The sequence below is a fragment of the Bos mutus genome, chromosome 15 (assembly GCF_027580195.1).
Source record: "Bos mutus isolate GX-2022 chromosome 15, NWIPB_WYAK_1.1, whole genome shotgun sequence".
In the NCBI taxonomy this organism is placed as follows: domain Eukaryota; kingdom Metazoa; phylum Chordata; class Mammalia; order Artiodactyla; family Bovidae; genus Bos; species Bos mutus.
In genome coordinates, this window is record NC_091631.1 from 39,239,799 (window position 1) to 39,260,169 (window position 20,371).

General features: G+C 48.2%; 1 protein-coding gene across 11 annotated transcripts in view; it reads left to right on the forward strand.

Annotated features, from left to right (window-relative positions):
• MICAL2 (microtubule associated monooxygenase, calponin and LIM domain containing 2) overlaps positions 1 to 20,371 on the forward strand; it is a 244,200-nt gene that overhangs the window by 27,563 nt on the left and 196,266 nt on the right. For all 11 annotated transcript variants that reach the window (XM_070383932.1, XM_070383933.1, XM_070383935.1 and 8 more), the window contains exon 2: positions 1,638 to 1,708. The gene's annotated coding sequence lies outside the window, so the exon portion shown is untranslated. The remainder of the gene's footprint in view (positions 1 to 1,637; positions 1,709 to 20,371) is intronic.

Genomic DNA, 20,371 nt, shown 5'->3' on the forward strand with positions numbered 1-20,371 from the left:
TCCAAGTAAAACCTCCAAGAGGTCCTGTCTCCGACTGTTGGTCTCAGCAACATCCCACAGGGGCAGGGCTTCCATTCCTGGCATCAGGGGATTCCATGGTTCTCAAACCTGGTGGAATTCTGCACCAGGGTGTCCTGCTCCTCCACCCACTGTACCCAGATACTGCAGGGGAATAGAGGAGTGGAGGCCTCCTGCCCCTGACTTCTGGCTAGAGGCGGCAGCACAGAGCCTATAGCTCAGGCTGATAGAATGTGGCCAAGGCAGGCCAGCCTGTTTGTCAGCTGCCAGGGGCTGGAGAGGTGTGGCTCGATAATGTAGATGAAGACAAGGATGACTGTAACTTCTGCCCAGGTGGCTGCCATTGGGTGTGCGGGCCCATCACAGCTGTGGTGGGACAGCTCTCACCTCAGTGTGGTGGGAGAGAGACTGTGAGTACCTGTGAGCCAGGCCTGGGCTTGACAAGTGCCTTCTGCTTTCCAAGCCTCTTACTGCTGACTGTGAGGAGCCACTGAGATAAAGCATGTCTGGTTTCTAACAGTCCTCCTTCCACACATGGCCAGTGTTCAGTAAATAGTAGCTTTTCTCTCATTGATAGTCTGAGGATTTTGAACAGTGAGTCCCAAATCCCAGGCTCTAAATGCAGCCCTTGTGTACTAGAGAGAATACATATGTGTTTTTGTGGGCATTAGGCCTCCCGTCTTGCTGAGCCAAGAGTGCCTATGTCCATGGAGTGTGGGGATTGCCTCTTGTTGGTCTCAACTTTTACATATGTCTTAACGTTTGCCCTTTTGAGGTAACCTCTTAGAAACTTGGAATTGTAAATCTTTAGAATTTTTGTAACTCTAGGCTTCATTTTCCAAACAGGTGTAGAAGCAGTTTCTGCAGAAGAAAGGGGATGTAACCAAATCACTTGGAAGCCAAAATCATAGTGTTTAGGAAACTCAGCCATGATCAGATGGTCCACTTTTATGACTTCTTAGTTTATTCAGCATTTTGGACCCTTCTACCTTGGGAAATATGGCAAATTTTACATTGTTGACTTGTTACCAAGTTTTTACACCATTTTGATTACTTTCTTCATGTCTTAATCTTAGAAATTCTGGCATTTTCTGTTTCTACTGAAGCAACTAACAAAGCATTCTTGGGAGTTTCCTGATGGTCCAATGGTTAAGAATCTGCCTTCCAATGCAGGAGATGTGGATTTGATTCCCAGTCAAGGAGCTAAGATCCTACATGCTGTGGGGCAACTAAACCCAAGTACCACAACTAGAGAGCCTGTGCACTGCAACCAGGGACCAGCCCAGCCAAAATTAAAAAAAAAAAGGGCATGCTTTTCCAGATCTGTCTTATTTTCTCTGCAAGCCTTTGTGTAGAGGTGTGATAAGCTTTAGGATGCCCAGAGAGTGACAGACAAAAGATAATAACAAAAGTGACATAATTCCTTTCTTCACATGAAAAACTTGGAGTGCAAAGAGACATTCACTGTCCATCTGGGACATTCTCTGTCCCAACCCTTGGGTAAAGTGTTACTACAGGGCAAAATATACAGCATGTAGGACCTTTCGGTAGGAAGAAGATTGGAAGCTGTAATGTAAGATAATCTACTTGACATTCATTGTCGCACTTTGTTTTTAAAGGAAGATGGCAACCTGTGCATGGATCATCCTGGGAGGAGCTGACTTCAGTCATCACGATGCCTAAGAATCGAGTAAGTTACAGCAGTCAGTCCTTTTCTGCCATTGAGTCGCTCTTGGGGGTCTGGCTTTGGGAAGGATAGGGATGCTTGCATTCTTCTTTCAAGCCCAAGTGAATGGGACCTCCTCTGAAGAGAGAAATAGTGCCTGTCTTTGCCTACCATGTCCAAGGCTGCACAGCCCTCTTATGCTGTCAGAGAAGGGACGGTGGCAGGTATTGAGACTGAGTTGTGTTTGGGGACATGAAAAACCTGTGTGACTCAGTGGACTTCGGGTGGATGGAATCTCTGTTCCTCTTTCCCTAAGTGATAGCAGCAGCTCAGCTATCCTGACTCCTCTCCCAGCTTTGATGATGTTTCTGCCTCCTGCTGGGCCAGGTCTGTGCCAAGAAAAGAATCTGGCCGGGCAGCTTCTGCAGGGAGTGACTTCAGAGCAGGGTAGACCATTTGTCCAAGAATTGGAAATGTGATCACAGCATCTTCCTCTGCTTGGGTTCCATTCTAAGGAGAGCAAATCTGTTCACAACTTTCTGTAGATTCAGCAGGTGCATGGAGGCTTAGTGTCTGGAAGGCTTGCTGTAGGTGAACATCAGTAATAACTTGTCTGGTGTCGTTACCTTCGTGAACTGCATAAGAGCCTCCACACTGTTCTCCTGGCTCCACTCTCTGTCCCCCTGCTCTGTCCTCTTCAAGGCTGCCTTTGACCTTCTTCGGGGACGTGTCTGCCCATCCCTCTCTCAATGGCCTTCAAGGCCACCTCTGGTCACTTTCCACACTCATTATCTACCTCTCCTCTCTGCCCTGGCTCCTGTCCCACCATTCCTGGAACAGGTCTCACATCTGGGACACACCTTCCCTCTTGAGAAGCATCCCTCACTCTCCCGAGCAAAGCTGGGGCCTCCTCCTCCTTGCCACTCCTGCAGTACTTTGTTCAGACCTCAGGTGTGTCATCAGCTGAGTTGAGTTTTGTCCAGCTGTCCATCTTCCCCATCAGCTGTAGGAGCCTCGACAGCAAGGACCTGTCCTCCAACATTCCTGTCTGAGCTGGGCAGCACCAGGGCTGGGCACATGGCACGGGGGTGATACTGTTGACTCAAGTTCAGGTCCTGAGATTTCTTCAGGGCTTGATGGCTCACGAAGCCCTATCTTCTGTCTCGTGGGGGTCTTGTAACCTGGGAGGGGTTTATTTTACAGACGTGGAGATTGAGGACTGAGCCATCAGACTGTAGGCTGTTAAGGTCCAGGACCCACATTGCCTGTGAACCGGGCTAGTCTGGTTTCTGCAAGCAAAATTTATAATTAGAGAGAACCCAAGAGGTTATTTAGAGCAAACCCCTCATTACTTGATAGGGAAACTGAGGCTTGGTCTGAGGATATTTTCTCAAGATTACATAACCAACTGCTGTCCAATGGAGAATTTGGAGGCAGGCCCTAGATTTCCAGTCTAGCTTTCTCTCCACATTCGCTCCTTCCTCTGCCTCCCTTTTGTGTATAGCCATTGGAGAATGTTTGGGGGCCATCAATCTATATTTCAGTTCAGTTCAGTCACTCAGTCGTGTCCGACTCTTTGTGACCCCATGAACCGCAGCACACCAGGCCTCCCTGTCCATCACCAACTCCAGGAGTTTACCCAAACTCATGTCCATTGAGTCGGTGATGCCATCTAACCATCTCATCCAGGAGGGTAAAGAACTTACAGAATACCCAGAGTTAGAGGGAAGGTAGACATGAGTAAAACTGGCCCTGCCTCCAAGAGTTTCACTGGGGTTGTGAGACCAGGGGCAGAGACAGGGACTGAAGAACCTGGTGGAGAGAGGATGGGGGACAGGTGAGCCTGGAGCAGGGTGGAGGCCTTGTGGAAGGGCAGCTGGCAGGCATGGCCTAGTGGGCACTGAGGACCCATGGGTGTGGATGGCGATGGTTAGGTTATGGTTAGGGTTATTGCAGGGGAGTCCACATTGACATCCTAAGCAGCAGCATGAGGAGAGGACCAAGGAGAAAGCTGCTCTAAGTTGTTCTGGTTCTTAGTGTCTGGGCAGAGAGGTCCTGACTAGCCAGCCTGCTGTGACTTGAGAATCCCTCCTGTTTCCTGGAGACACACAGAATGTAGAGGGGGCACACAGAGGAGGGTCAAACGACCAGTGGACAGAGAATTCCATGATTGTCTGAGATGTATATGGGAGGGAAGCGTGTGAATATCTGGCTGGCTTACTCCTACTGTGCTCAACTGAATTTTTGGTTTGTTTCTGACTGACCACACTTCCAGTTGGTCTTCACCCCCATCTCAGTTTTAGGGCTCTCCTGAAACATTCCTTTGGTTCAAGCATGATACAGGGCCAGGTAGGTCCTGCTCTTTCCAGTTTTACCCTGCCCCCTCTTGCAACTTCCTGGGCATGCAGACTGGCAGCCTGGGACTGACTGCAGGCTCCATCTCCACTGGCAGGTTGAAACATACACTTTGCCCAAATTACAGAGAATATGGTGTTTGCCAAATAGGTACCTTGGGTTATTTTCCAAAACATGACTAGGTTATAAACTTCCACAGGGAAAGGGTGCAGTGTTACATCATTATTGTTTACACCCTAGGTTTACATTATACTCCATTTCATCAGGACCATTTCATCTTTATAAAAAGGCAGGTGGATTTACTCCCACTTTGCAGATGAGGAATTTGACTTAGACAAGCTGTGACGTGCCCTGCATTAATGTAGCTGCCTATGGGCTGAACTGGGCCATAGCCCAGGCCTCCCGTTTATAAATTCCCTCATCTTTCTACTCTTCTAAGCTTCAACCATATGCACATTTCTGAAGGACCAAGGACATAAGAGGAACTCAATAAATATTTGTTGAATGAGTGAACTTTGGTTATTTCCTTTTTTAGGGGGTAGGTCACTCTTAACCGTAAATGGATCTTCTTTGGCAGCAAAGGAAACACTACCCTGTGAAGTATTTGCATTTCGTACCAAGATAAGAAACCAATGAGTTCTCTTCTCACCCAGCCTCACCTCCAGGAACTGGGTCACCCACACTGAATAATTAATTGTTTGAGTCTTACGCTTGGAGCTTCCTCCTCCTGATGCTGAGATGATCTGACCAGCACTCATCTGACCACCAGAGGCAGAGCCTATTTTTTGTCATCATCAACCCTCAGTTAAATTTGATTTCCTCCTGCCCTCCTTCCCCATCAAGCCCCCTAGATGGAAAGAGAGAGATTTCTGTGGGTTATCTTAGGTATTTAGGCCCACCTCTCCTTTCTCACTCTCCCTCTGGACTCCCCAGAATTTTCTGGTGAGGGCTGGAGAAAGAACAGTAGCCCATGTCCGGGATGAGAAGGAACACATGGGGTGGGGGTAGGGGGCAGTTATCAAAATATCTGCTGGGCCTGCTCTTTCCCTGAGTGACACTGGGGTCATGTTGCTTGGCATCTGCAGAGGATCCAGCTGGCCTCATTAGACCAACCTAATTAGATCTCGAGGTCAACAGAGTCGAGTGGAAAAAAAGAGCGGGCTGAGGCCCAGAGACCCACGACCTGGTGCTGGTTGTTCACGGCTTAGCCACGTGGCCATGGGCCAACCACAGAACTTCACCTGCCCTCAGATTTCTTATTAAGGAAGTGAGGGAGGCGCAGAGAGTTGTGGCATCTTACAGGAGCCTTCTAGACTCCTGTGTCCCCAGTGGCCACTCTGCTTCTCCTCATGATCAGCACCGACTTCTCCTACAGGTTGCCACCTCCTCTGCTTGTTTCTGTAGGCATTTTTTTTTTCTTGGACTCTGAAGCATTGCCACCTATCCTCTGCCCCACCCTGAGATATGCCTGAGCGCAGATAAGAACTGCCTGTTGTTGCCCTAGACTCCAGCCAAGCAACCTGGAAGAAATGTCTAACCTTTCAAAAGCATGTTGGGACCTAGGGCATTCAGGTTGGTATAGGAGATGAGTGGGATTAATCCTCAGTGGAGCAAGTCAGGTCAGGTGACTAGAGCTTTTTGGGATACAAGAGATCTTGACGCCCCAAGGCATCTGTCCAGTTGTTTGACCAAAGGGTAGTCGATGTGTTCGTAAAAACATGGCTCCGAGCTTATCATCATCTTCCCTGGCCAGGGTCTGTGGTCAGAGGGGACCAGACACTCTGGAGTAGAAAAGGTGATGGTGTTGGTGGAAGGCTGCTCAGGGGGAGCTAAGAGATGTCTCAGACAAACAACTAACACACAAAAAGGCCAGGGTTGGGAGGATGGATCTGTCTCTAAGGTTGATAATCTTCGGGTATGAAAGCTGAAAAGAACCTACAGGTCATCTGATCTATTTCTCTGATTTTATGGGTGAAGAAACTGAAGCAGAGAGACATGACTTAACCAGACCCAGAAAGCAAGCTAAAGATGGATCCGAGATGCAAGCCAAGTCTCCTGATTCCTAGCCTTGGAATTATAAACCTGATACAAAGTGGCTCTTTCCCCAGCGCCACGTTGCCTCCTCTCTGTGGGTTTAGCCACCACCCTTCCCACTCCCCTCCTTGACCCTGAGCTTGATTGTCTAAGGTGTCAGCAGGGCCCCACTGCTCCCACCTCCTTGTTTATTGAGGCCTAGTAAAACCTGGGTGTGACATCACGGCTGAGACTTCTCTCATGTGTGGGCTATTTGACTTGTACTTAGGGACTTAACACTGTTGGGTCATCAGTATTCTGTTTTATGTGGGTCTTGGGGTGAAAGATTAATGCAAGACAGGAAACGAAGGACCTGATGGCCCAGCCTCAACAATAGTGGATTCGCGTGGGTTTACCATTCAGATAAAAATCAGCTTTGTTGCTAAGCACGCCTCGTTCTGAGACTCTAAAGCTGAGGACATGGATCAAGTGCAGCCTGTACCGTCCCTTGCTCTTGACAGAGTGCACTTAGGGTTAGAGGCTGTCTGCCCGGTCGCCGTGTTGCTGGCATGTGAACCAGAACGGAAGTCGTTCACTTTTTTCTAGAGAGATTCATTTGTCTCAGCACTTCCTGCTGAGCTCAAGAAAATGTATCATGAACTCTTTCCAGTGAGCAGGCACTGGGTTTATAGACTTGACCTTGTTTTTCCTCACCATGGTTCTCTGAGAGAAGTGAGCATGGCTGTTTGTTGTATTGAGGAGCAAACAGGCAGATAACAGGCTAAGTAACTTGCCCATGTCCCATAGAGGCCAGGGTTCAGAGGCAGGGGGTCTGATCTTAAATCTTTTTTCACTCCACATTTCACACGGCCTCTCTTTGCATGGAGAAAAGAGAGCTGGGCCAAGTGGACCGGGCATTGGTGGAGGTATCGAGCATTCATGGTGGGACTTCTGAATGCTGAGTGTCAGGCTCTGGTCTTGGCTGTGAGGGTGCAAGGGTGAGTAAGACCTGGTTCCTTTATTCCCAGAAGTTCATGGCCTGACCTGGAGGCAGGACTGATGTGTATGGAGTCACAGCCATCAGTCTAAGCTCTGTCATAACGAGTCACACACCAAGTGCCCTGAAAGAACCGAGGGGAGAGTGACACATGGGGAGCATGGCCCCAGGCATGGGCTCTGGGACTTGGGTGTTGAGGGATGAGCAGGAGACCTCCAGGCAGAGACTTTGCCGAGCGAACCATGTGGTGGTATGAAGGCTTGATTCGGTACCTGGAAGTGAGGAGGAGTCATGGGCATGTTTTCTTCTCAACTGACGTAGAAGGAGTGGAACTTTCAGTTGGGACATAAGCTGGGGGAGGAGGGGTTTAGAACTAGACCGTTAAGGGCTAATTGTGTGAGAGCTGTTGAAAGAAACATCAGTCAGAGCCAGCAAAGATTCTCCAGATATGTATTATCTAGGTAGCTGAAGTACCCTTCCCTGCAGAAATGTGCATGAGCTCGTGTTCAGACAGTTTACGCCCATTTTCCACATTTTGTGTCTCACGCACCAGTGGAGGTGTTTATTGATGGTGCTAAGGCATCAGAGCTGGCCGGGCCATGCTGACGGTTCATATTTAAAATGTCTCGGATTCCTCTTGCCAAATAAGCTGATAGCAGACACCCTTATGAATTCATGTGCAGACTTTCTCCCCAGGGACTGTTCTGCATTCCAAACCCGGCCACACAATCATTCTGTAGGAGCTAGGGGTGTGGGGTGAGAAGGCTACTTAAAGATCAACGAAAATATATAGCTGTTTTTAAGGACAATATTTACAGGGCAAGAGTATCTAGGAAATGGATCATTTGCCATGAGAGTGAGCCAGATGCTTTTAAAAATTCCAACCCTTTCGAGTGGGAAGGGTCGTGGGGAAGAGAGAGAGCCTTCCAGGAACTCTTATCTGTCTCCTCTCTGATGAGGTCCTTGCTGATGTCTGCCCCCAGCAAATCCATTCTGGAAGCAGATCTTTGAGCCTGATGTACCCTTCTGGGAGGGGAGGAAAGCAAAAACCCAGACAGCAATCTGGGGTCCACAGCTTCCCGGTCTCAGATCACAGTCCATCTTTTGTGACCTCCTGTGTTTCATTTTTTTATAAGAAAAGAGAAAATCCTTTCTGGGACGATGGCTGCTTTAGTGAATATGTTTTTCAGAACATAAGCCCAAACACCGAGAGAAGAGTCCAGCATCTTCATTCAGCCAACCAAGTTTATTATGTCAAAATGGTGGGAGACTGTCTCCTGAACGTTAACAGAAAATTCACCAGCTCAGTCACACCTTCTGCTGTCCTTTCTGGGGCAGCTCTCTGGTGGAGTGTGAGTCAGAGAGGGGTGTTTTAACTCACTGAGTGGACAATGACCAAGCTGGCAGTCACTGGTCCTGGAGTGCTTATGCCAACATCTCTGAGCTCACAGAAATGTGGCCTCTGAGCGTCACCTGGAGAGCCGGCTGTCCCTCCCTCAGAGCTCTGCGCCCCTCACACAGGCCCGTGTCGCCCTCCACATCAGCCTCTTGGCAGCTACCAGCAGTGCAGCACAACTTACCAAGCTAATCATCTCCTCAGAAGTGGGGTCAGCAGTTGAGTGTATTTTAGGGACTGGTTCCACCCTGTCTTATCAGAGAAGCCTTTCTGCATTTGCTGTCTGAAACCCTGAATGGTTTTAAAGAGCTTTTGTAAAAATAGTTCATAGGCGACTTTAGTTCCTCTGCACAGTAAGGACGTGGCCCAAACTTTCTCTCTCTCTCTTCTGCTCAGAGGTCTGAACTGCCCCCTGGTGAGGGCGCATTGAATGTGGGCACAGAGCCCCTTGGGCAGGTCTGGAGAAGGGGAGACAGCACTGCTCGGGGCTATCTTGACCTGTCATTGTCTGACCTGCTCACTTCCCAGACGCTGCATCTAAGGACTGTTAAGCTGTGTTCATTTAGCACATTGCCTGGCACAGGGTAGCCAGTGTCTGTGGGATGAATGCGGAAACAAATACACTACCAGCAAGAAAACCATCCAGTTTTCCAGCAGAAGCCAAGAGAAGTGAGCAGCTCTCAGGCTGAGTGGCCCGAGTACTCTCCACAGCCCAGCACACACTCCAGGAAAGATCCCTTTGGTCCTGGGTACAAAGGGATGTACAGATCTCCTATCTCCCGGGTTGGGTCTAGAGGGAGGGTCAGAAGAACTTTGATCCACATCCAGAAATTCGCCCACTCAAGACTGTGAGTCCTATTTCCAGGGATTCAGATAAGCACAACACACCAACAAAGAGCAGTGACAGCAGCAAGGCGTGGGAACGTGGGCCCAGCACAAGCAGCGTGCAGCCCATCCTGCTGGCTTCCCCAGCTTGCCCAGCCCACTGCCCTCCCCCCGCAACTGCTCCCTTGGCTGAGCATCCCATGCTTGGATACGTCTTCCAGGAGCCTCCCGTTGGGCATCTGTGTTTTGTCAGCCTGCTTCTCTACAGCACAGGGCTTTTCACCTTTACATCTCAGGTCCCAGCTTCCCAAGTATGTTGACAAGTAGGTTTTGAACAACCCATTAGGCCTTTCTGACTCAGGCAGGGCTCACCTGCCCTGGCAGGTGCACACACCTGCTCGTAAAGGCTGACTGTAGTTCACAGGCCCTTGTGTGGAGACTGAGGTAATTGGCGTGGCCAGCTGAACTGCCAGCTGGGTGGACACCTCAGTGGAAGAAACAGGCAAGCACCCTCCCTGCCCCAGGCACACCTGCTCAGAGGATGCCCGACCGTCAAGATCTAGGGAGGTATTATTTATATTGCTAATAACATTAATGACAATATAAACAACAAAGCAAGTGTAATGGCAGATCAGGAAATTAATCCTGAAATTAAAGGTCTATAACTCAAATGGAAATGTTGGAAGCCCTTTGAGTGAACTCTAAAGATGGTGAGTATAGTGTGAGCTGTTCCATTCCTCCCGAAATAAATTTTTACTAGTAAATATTCATTCAACAAAATGTACTAATTACCTACTAGGAGCAGACACCACACTGGCACCAAAGTTAAAAAGATAAAAATCAGTAGACAATTCATTAATGGATAAATTAGTCCAAAGGGACATAATACAAAAAGTTGAATTATTTGCTTAAATATTAATTGAAAGTCAGTGGCATACTTAGAACTGAGCTGAATACTCTGGGAAATAGAAAAGAAACAAAAGACATTGGCCTTTTCCTATATAATGTAAGAGCTATAATGTTAAGTTATACATTAATTGTCTAGACAAGATTAATGCACAAAGCTGTTGGGTTCAAGGTTGTAACTGTCTTTCTCTAGAAATTACTGAATGGTAGTTGCCCAGAAGCTAGGGAGACAGAGCTTGTTCCCCTGATGTCCAGAGTGCCTAGCAGGTTTCCCCTTGGACCTGTATGTGTATGGGAGTGGGCCCAGGAAGCTGTATTTTGGGATACTGCCTGATAAATCTTCTGGTATGCAACTAGTTTTGGTGACCTCTGGCAGAGAGTCTGGAAATTAGAAGAATGCATGAAAAAGAAAGCTATGACAAACCTAGATAGTGTGTTAAAAAGCAAAGACATCACTTTGCTGACAAAGGTCCATATAGTCAAAGCTATGTGGTCTTTCTAGTAGTCCTGTACGGATGTGAGATCTGGAAAATAAAGAAGGCAGAGTGTCAAAAAATTGATGCTTTTGAACTGTGGTGTTGGAGAAGACTCTTGAGAGTCCCTTGGAAAGCAAGGAGATCAAACCAATCAATCTTATAGGTAATCAACCCCAAACGCTCTTTGGAAAGACTGACACTCCAGTACTTTGACGTTAGTCTTTGGAAAGACTGACGCTCCAGTACTTTGGCCATGTGATGAGCTGACTCATTGGAAAAGACCCTGATGCTGGGAAAGATAGAAGGCAGAAGGAGAAGAGGATGAGATGATTGGATGACATCACCAATGCAATGGTCATGAACTTGGGCAAACTCTGGGAGATGGTGAGGGACAGGGAAGTCTGGCGTGCTGCAGTCACAAAGAGCCAGACACAACTTGGCGACTGAACAACAACTTGGGAAAGAAAAGTCAGTATGGGATGGGGAAGCTTTTGTTCCTGAAAGCTCCAGCCCATCCCTCAAGATCCAGCTCTGGCACCACTTCTACTGTGGGCCTCTCTCCAGGCCACACAGGGGTTATTCCATCTCCCATCTCTGTGTCCACACATCTTGCTGCCCATCTCTGTGTAACTCTTACCTATAATCATTATTTAAAATTGATTCCTTGAATGGACTGTGATGATAGCATTCTATTAGTACTATGGGGCCTGACTTTGCTTCAGATGATGGGTAAGATTTGAGCAGGGGTGGGAGGAAGAAGACCGAGACTGGATGTGAAGCATCAAATAGCCCAGCCTGTCTGATGCAGCCACAGCGGAGCCCTAATACCTTTGGGAACTGAGCCTAATGAGGAAATGGGAGCTGCATGGAGTAGGCTGATGAGACCATCAGGGGAGTTGGGACTTACACAGTGGGGTATAGGAAGCACTGAGAGCTTTATGAGCAGAGCAGGGTGGTGCTGGTCAGATGGGAAGGGGAAGATGGGGAGTGGAGGCTAGTTAGAAGGCTTCCATGATAATTCTGGTGGTGGTTAGAGAGAAAGGGCTGTCACAGTTCATGTCACCATGTTACCTAAATGTTGTGGCTGCTCTTGATTGGGTTTTTCCAACAAGAAGTGGTTACTGAGCGTCTACTATTGCCAGAGGCACAGGTGCCTGGCCCTAGATGTGCAATCTCTGGCATCAGACAGTTCACAGTCCATTGAGGCAGGCAGACCCAAAAGCAGTTCACGCAATAGTCTGTTTGCAATGATCACTGGAACCTCCATGCAGCACAGCGTGGGAAAACAAGGTGTGGGGAAGCCAAGGGAAGACTTCAAAGAACAGTGCAGCCGAGGATACTGCCTAGCCTGGCGTCACTGAGTTTCATCCTCATGTAATGCAGTGGGATCAGGACTGTTATTATCTCCATTTTATGGATGAGGAAACTGAGGTTCAAAGAAGTTAGGTGACTCATCCAGGCTCACACACATAGTAAGTGATGGGGCAGGTTTACAATAAGTCTGCTTGACTCCAGAATCCACCCTGGGACCCCTCCAACATTCTGCTGCCTTTAATGTTTCAGTCCTAAAGCCAACTGGGTTTTTACCAAGTGAACAGAGTCTGGATAAACTTTCTGGATGGAGCGACCAACATAAGCAAAGGTGAAAGGTGGTAGCCTGAAAGATTTCAGTTTGTCAGGGAGCTGCAGATGGCTCAGTAAGTCTGGACTCGGAGGGGACGGGGACATGGTGAGGAGACAGGCTGGAGAGGCAAGGGACAAAGCATGAAGGGGGCTTTTGTCTTGCTCTGCTAAGAGGTTTGGTTCTCACCCTGAAGACAGTCAAGGAGCTGATGAAGGATTTGAAATAGGAACAGGACCTGACCAAGTGTGCATTTCTGGTGGAACGATCTCTCTGGCAGCAACTCAAGAGAGAGGCTGGTGGATTGGAGGGAGCAAGCAGGAAAGGTGTTTATGAGGAGTTTCTGAGAGTTCTGGTGACTGGCTGGCTCCTCAAGATGAGGGAAAGGGAACAGAGAAAGTGACTCCAGAGGTTTGGTGTGAGAGTCTGAGTGCAGATGATGCCATTCACTGAGGATGGGGATGCAGGGAGGTGAGGGCAGAAGGAAAACTGACCACATGTGAGGTCTCTGTAAGATAGTCAGGGGGAGTGTGTAACTGGCAGTTGAATACAACCCTGGAAAGCAGCTCGAGGTTCACAGTGGGTCATCAGGATGTAAAGTGTGCTGTATCTGTGGGAGTGTTGAGAATGAGAGGGGTGGTAAAGATCAGAACCTTGGGAGATTTCAGGAACATTCAGAGAGAGATGTGTCTGCAATAGACTGAAGATGGGAGAGACCATGAGCGAGATAAGGTCCGATAAGTGACAGTTGGATTTAGTGACAGAGTTGATGTTGACCTTGGGTGTGATGCCTGGAGTGGGCTATGTGTATGAGTGGGAATGAGATTCTGAAAGATTTGAGGGTGAATGAGGTGAGGAAGTGGATATTACCAGGCTAGACTCTACTACAGAAGGAACCTAGGCTGTGAAGGGAAGAGGGGAGGGTACCATTTTATTTTGTCCAATAAGAGCAAGTATAGATCAAACTTGCGTTGAATTTGTGCACATTTTGGAGACTGACTTCACACTGATAATTCACACCTCAAAAAAAGAACAAAAAAAATTTGTCAGGTGATGAATTCTTCTTTTTCTCTATTTGGTTTGAAAAATGTGGTCACTTGGCAGGGGCCTTTGGAAGAAAGACTTCATAAGACATGGTTGGGCTTCGAGCTTCCGGAGCCGGGACTGCTCTGCAGTCTTCCTGGGCTCCTGGGTACGGTGTGTGTAGAGCGAGCAGGTGTTGTTGAGAAATCCTTTTCAAGTTCACTTTTCCATGACTTCTGTGCCTCCTCCCCAGCATTCTTCTCTATTCTCCAGACTAATTACTAGGGTTGCATTTCCTGAGGGCTGAACTCACCTGTCCAGGCACAGAGGCTCACCTGGGAAATGACTTTAATGGTGTGCTAGGCAAAGACTTGGTGGAAAATATACTTTAACTGTCCCATCTCAGCTTAAGGTAGATTAAAGGGAGATGATCGCCCTTACCATCTATGTGAACATGCCCCAGTTTCTGCTGCAGTTTGGCTTGGGCTCCCTCTGGGTGGTGGGAGTTGTCCCTGGGCAGTGGGCTGGAGTGATGCTAAATAAGCACACCCAAGCCCACCCTGTGAGAGGCACCTTCATCCGGTTCTCACAGATGTTTGTGACCGGCTCAAGGGAGTGCTGGAGGACTCAGAAGTCCACATTCTTTCGACTGCACCACATGGGCTTCTAGGCACTCAGGACCTGAGGGCTCAGGGTTGTTGAAACCAGGGAAATGACTAGCCTATCCATCCCAATCTCGAGTCTTATTACAGGGAAGGATGTGGATTCTCACCATAGGGTATATATGTGTGGGGAGAGGTGCTTAGGTGAGGGGCGGTCAGCCGTATTTCTGGGCGGGTCAAGTGACTTTTCCAGGGTATAGAGAGCCTAATGAAAGGGAAGATAGAAAATGCCAGAAATAGTTGTTTGGAAGTCAGCCTAAAATAGTGTTGGTGACAAGAGGGACGTTAATGCCCATGTGATCAACCTTCTTACTGGGAGAGGGTTCTTTCTAACCCAGGCTAAATTTGACATACCCACTATACTATGGTTTACCTACTGGATTCGTTGATACTTCCTGCCTAATAGATATAGCCTTGATTCTCAGCGTCTTCACATGCTTAGGTTTATTTCTCACTTATGTGAGGTCCAAACGTTCTTGGTGTAGAGGGCTTTCCTCCCAGTGGGCATCAGGGGGCCTAGCTCCTCCTCCTGTGGCCTTGCCATCTTGCGCATGTGATTTCCAAGGCTGCTGCACCCTGACAGAGGTGGAAAGAGCCCGGAGGATCGCCATGAGAGGTTCTCATGGGTTGGTCCTAGAAGTTGTGTGCATCACTTCTGCTCACCTTCCATCACCTTGAACTGGTCCTGTGGGCTCACACAGCTGCAAGGAAGGGCCCAGGAGGAAGGAGAAATATATCTGGTGATCAGCTGGCCTATCTCTGCCACACCCACCCAGGGTAGAAAGTCACTCCTCAGCTGACATTTTATTGTATTCATCACTGTTATCCGAAACTGCATCGAGATCTCATTACGAGAGATCCTGGCATTTGGAGTTTGATGAAAGAGGGGAGTATCATGAACCAAAGTCTAGACCAGAGACTGTGTCCCTGATACGGTGTGTGAGGCAGAACTTGGATCCCTCCATGCATTTTGTGTGGGAGCAGTATGGGATGGTGGTCATGGATGTGGGCTCTGAACTCGGGCTATAGGACTTCAAGGCATAGCTTCTGTACTTCTGGCTATGTGACTTTGCCAAGTTGCAAACTTTTCTACTTCTTTGAAAAGTGGGGATAATAAATAGGGTCTCATGATGCCTTGACTTCTTACAATGATTAACTTCTTTAATACATAGAAAGCTTTACCATATTGCCTAAAACTTTATAGATGATCATTAAATGTCAACAATTATTATGTTCCCAAGGATTGAACATTGTTCATTCATTTTGCACATACTGTATAGGAAGGGTCTTGTGCTGGGAACTGGGAGTAGGGAAGTGAAAAATTAAGTTCAGCACAGAAAGACTTACTGTGACTGCTCCAAGTACAGGTGCTGTGGAAGGGATCCATTCCATTTGGGGAAGGGGTCAGGGTTAGGGAGGTGGGGAGTATCTAGAGGAAAAGAGCCTTGAAGAAAGATTAGGAGTTAGTGGGGTAGGGATTAGTTCACATCCGTGTGCTTTGCTTAAGAACAGTAAGGATGGTATATGGTATGTCAGACATACTGTTTTTTTCAAATTGGCAAGCTTCTTTGCCTTGCAGCAAGATTCTGCTAACATGACAAGGATTCATACCCAGTGTCCCTGAAATTGATGTTAGTCAATGAAAAATGTGTAAAGCTCTGACTTTGAGAGACAGAAGTCTCATCTAGTTGCATAGCCATTGTCTCCCCTCATTTGGGCCCGATGGCATGTCCACCAGATCTGAACTGATCTACATGGGCCCTCAGGGAGTCTTTAGGGAATCTGTGTGCTGCAGGGAAGAATGCTCCCTGCTTTCAAGGAACGAAGTCTGCTGACTGTTCTGTCCAGGTCCTGTTAGAACACAGGAGTGTTCTCCCCAGGCAAGGGATGGTGGGCTCTGGGAGCTAAGACCAGGGAGCCCTCACCCAGCCTTCTCTGAGATGTTGATGCCGATTTTACAGGTGCTGAAGGGGCAGGGGGTGACAGTGGTGATGGTGTCCCCAGGGAAGGCAGAATAAGAGATAAATTTTGGAATTTGGCAGGGCTGAACTTCCAAAGGCTTCCTGGAGTCAAATGAGGTTTGGAAGGAAGACTGAAAGCTGTCTACATGACTTACAAAAACAACAACAACAACAAGAAATTATGCCACTGAGCCAAATAGAAAACAACAGGATTCTTTCACTGTTTATTTTATTACATTTTAACTCAAAAATATTTTTTAAAAAAGGTTCGTTGTTAATTAGGCCACAGATTCTGTACTCTGGCCTTGGGCAGCTCCTACTAGAAGGTGGTGATAGTTGTTTGTTTTTTAATGGATTTTATTTTTTTATTGTGGGAGAATATACATGACAAAATTTGCCACTGTGGCCATTTTTAAATGTTAGAATTCCGTGGCTTCACATGGTTGTACAATGATCACCACCTTCTACCTCTAGAACTTTTTCATCATCTCAAATTGAAGCTCTGTCCCCATTAAACCATAACTCCCGTTTCCCTCTTTCCCCAGCCCCCGGTAACCACCCTTCTACTTTCTGCGTTTATGAATTTGCATATCCTAGGTACCTCCCACCATTAGTTTTGAGAAAGGCTAGACTCCTGAAATGGAGAAGGCAATAGCACCCTACTCCAGTACTCTTGCCTGGAAAATCCCATGGCTGGCAGAGCCTGATAGGCTGCAGTCCATGGGGTTGCTAAGAGTCGGACACGACTGAGTGACTTCCCTTTTGCTTTTCACTTTCATGCATTGGAGAAGGAAATGGCAACCCACTCCAGTGTTCTTGCCTGGAGAATCCCAGGGAAGGGGGAGCCTGGTGGGCTTTGTCTATGGGGTCACACAGAGTCGGACACGACTGAAGCGACTTAGCAGCAGCAGGTACCTCCCACCATTAGTTTTGAGAAAGGCTGGGCACCCCACTCCAGTACTCCTGCCTGGAAAATCCCATGGACGGAGGAGCCTGGTGGGCTGCAGTCCATGGGGTCGCTGAGGGTCGGACACGACTGAGCGACTTCACTTTCACTTTTCACTTTCATGCATTGGAGAAGGAAATGGCAACCCACTCCAGTGTTCTTGTCTGGAGAATCCCAGGGAAGGGGGAGCCTGGTGGGCTGTCGTCTATGGTGTCGCACAGAGTTGGACACGACTGAAGCGACTTAGCAGCAGCAGTAGCAGCAGAAGACTCCTGAAAACTGGAATTTGCACTTCACAGTCCTCCCAGGCAGCCAGTGTGTGATGAAGGTGACTCAGAGCATATGCAGAACAGGCTGCTGAGTTTTTGTTGGTGAAATGGACTTGCTGTATGTGGTGAGATGTGTGTTGTTTTGTCAGCTCCTGGACTGCAACCTAGGGCTTCTCAGGTGGCACTAATGGTAAAGAACCCACCTGCTAATGCAGGAGACCTAACAAACACTGGTTCAATCCCTCGGTCGAGAAGTTCTCCTGGAGAAGGAAATGGCAACCCACTCCAGTATTCTTACCTGGAGAATCCCATGGATAAAGGAGCCTGGTGGACTACAGTCCATAGGGTCACAAAGAGTCGGATACGACTGAGTGACTGAGCACACGGACTGTAAGCAGGGAAGCAGGTGTCTGTCTTGTGGGGTGTGGCTGGTCAGGGGTCTGTGGACACAGCTGAGACTGTCAGAGGTACTGTTTTCCCCCTACCCCAGCATGGCTCTTTGGAAGGGCCTGCCTCACTGGACTTGAAGGTCTGTGATCCAGAGAGCAGAAGTGTGAGAGGAATGCAACCTAGGGGACCTTGTCCCTCACCTGTTGCAATATAAGCCCCTTCATTAAATTAGCAGTGTCAGGACTTCTTACAGGAAGGCTCTTTGTTTTCTGGAGAAAAACGGCACTGCTAGTATGACTGGAGTTGGATTGGCCAGAGGAAGGGAAGATACATGAGATGAAGATAGTCTAGCCAGGGAGAGAAGACTCCAGGACTTGGGATGCATATATAGGAGGGAGTTATAAAAGCTGTATGTGCTTCCAGTGGGGAATCTGGGAAATACAGAAAAGTATAGAGCTACAAATAAATCAACCGAAATACCATCACACACACACACACACACACACACACACACACACACACACACACACAACATGGCCAGGGATCATGTTTGGCTTGATTCCTTTCTCCTCTGGATATTACTCTAAGGAGTTGGAATCGTTGAGCACCTTAATCTGTATCCTGCTCTTTTCACCATGATTTAGGGCATAAGCATTTTCCCCAAGGATTAAATGTCTTCATAAATATTAGTTTTAAAGGACTGCCTAATACGTTATTGTTTGGTTGCACCATAACTTAAGAAGCCACACCCCGTGTGACATTTGCAGGCTCTCGGAGCCTGAAAGAACTTCAGAGACTACAGAACTCACCCTGTTTAATTTATACAGCGACTTCAGAAAAGGCAGGTTGTATTATTAACATTTCCATCATCATGGCTCATGTCAGTTGGTGACTAAGAGCGTGGATTTGGAAGTGAGGTAGAACTGAGCTCCTTTACAGCATGCCCATTCAGTACTTGGCATATGAAGGGGGTTGCTTGCCCCTCGGAATCTCCTTCTCTTTTGTCAAACAGGGATGGATAAATGAAATCATGGATGTAAAAGATCTGGAACAGGGTCTGGCACCGGGTGAGCAGCTGAGCAGTGCAGTTGTTGCGTTCTGATGAGGCTCAGTCTCCTCATGCCCAGGCCCAAGTTTTGCCTGCCTCAAAGGCTTTGCTTCTCCTAGAGGTTCATACAGATGGGCTTAGCAGTACAAGCAGAGATAGGGGGCACTGGCCAGAAATCATTATGGAAAAATTTTTAAATTTGTATGTGTTTGTGTGCACCCATGTATACATACACACATATACACAATACACATACATGCATATATAAACATTAATGCACATACTAATATATATGCATATATTAGCATGAACACATGCGTATACATACAGTAACCACACATGGCAAACTTATACTTGCCTTGCAGGAAAGTGAGATGATCAAGTTCTGGAATCACCGCCTACCCTCAAAGTCCTTGCTTCTTGTAGAGTAGATACAGAGAGAGAGCAAGAGAGTCACCATACCCTCTAGACTTCCTGGCACTTTGACTGGTCAGCATATAGCTCTCTGACTCATGGGGGTGGGGTTGGGGGGGTTGACCTAGGTCATCCTGGGATCTGTTAGTGTGAGTGATTCCACGAGGAAATGGACTGAGGTGAGGAAATGGGAATGTGTGAGGTCATTTCAAGCCAGAGCAGTGGAGTCAACTCACTATTGAAAGACAGTGAGGAGAGGGCTGGGAATGCATGGGCAAGACCACATGGCCTTGGACTCTCAGAAGAGGAGCAGCACAGAAGACCAGGGCCTCCGATGGGCCTGGAGTCTCTTGCCTGAGCTCCCCACCTGGGCCAGTGTAGACAGAGGGCAGTGTCCAGGCCCTGCTGCAGGCTAGGCACTTGGGTGGGCTTTCAAGTACCTCTCTTGGATGTGTTTTCATCAGCCTTTCCAGTAGGGGCTCTAGAGCGCATGTGTAAGAAGACTGCACATGTGGGTTCAACCTGCATGGAAAGGGCTTTGACTTCCTGTGGGTGATCTCAAGGGCTAAGACCAATCGCGGGGAGAAGCCGTTGGAGAGACAGCATCAATCTTGCTGGAGAGGGACCAAGAGAAATCATCTCACTGAGGCTGTCTTCCTGTCAGCGGAGACAAGGGTGGGCAGGCTGCCCCAGGAAGCGGTGCGTGCTCAACCTGGGGAGGTGACGGAGGGAAGGCTGGGGACCCCTGGCTGGAAGGAAATTACAAGGGGGCCCTTTCGGCCCCTTCCCAACCTTGGGAGTTGCCCCAGGGTTAGGTTCAAGTTAGTGTCTCATGCCCTGGTAGATGGAAAGCCGGGCCTCCCTGGGCCAGGTGAGAAGATGACATCTGCAGACATCACCTGTAAGGCAGGTGTTCTGCCTGTGCTGGGCTCTGCAGAGATGCAGTGTGTGAGGATTTCCCACTGCTTTGGCCCTGGGTGCCTCCTGCCTCATCTCAAATGTCGGATCCAAGTAACCATGCCTGAGGGTCTTCTGTGTGTGAGGTGCAGACCTGAGGGCTTTAAGTCTTTCCAGCAGCTCCGCAAGTGGATGGGGTGAAGACCTCCCCATCTTTCACTGCTGAGGAAACTGGACCCTGCCCTCATGGCCCCTTGGGGTGGTTAACCTGAGAGATGGTGAGTTTGAATAGGGGTTTGGCAGTGGAAATGACAAGAGGGTTTGGTTTTTAGATTGCATTTGCCTTGAAATGTGTCTGTGAGCCTTGAGGGTGGGGTTGAGGGCTGCCATTTCCTCATTCTGCTTTGAGAGAGGGTTTTGCTCATTGTCTCTTCCAGCTTTCCTTCAGTTTTTCTAGACCTCCCTCTTATATTTATTTATTTGGCTGG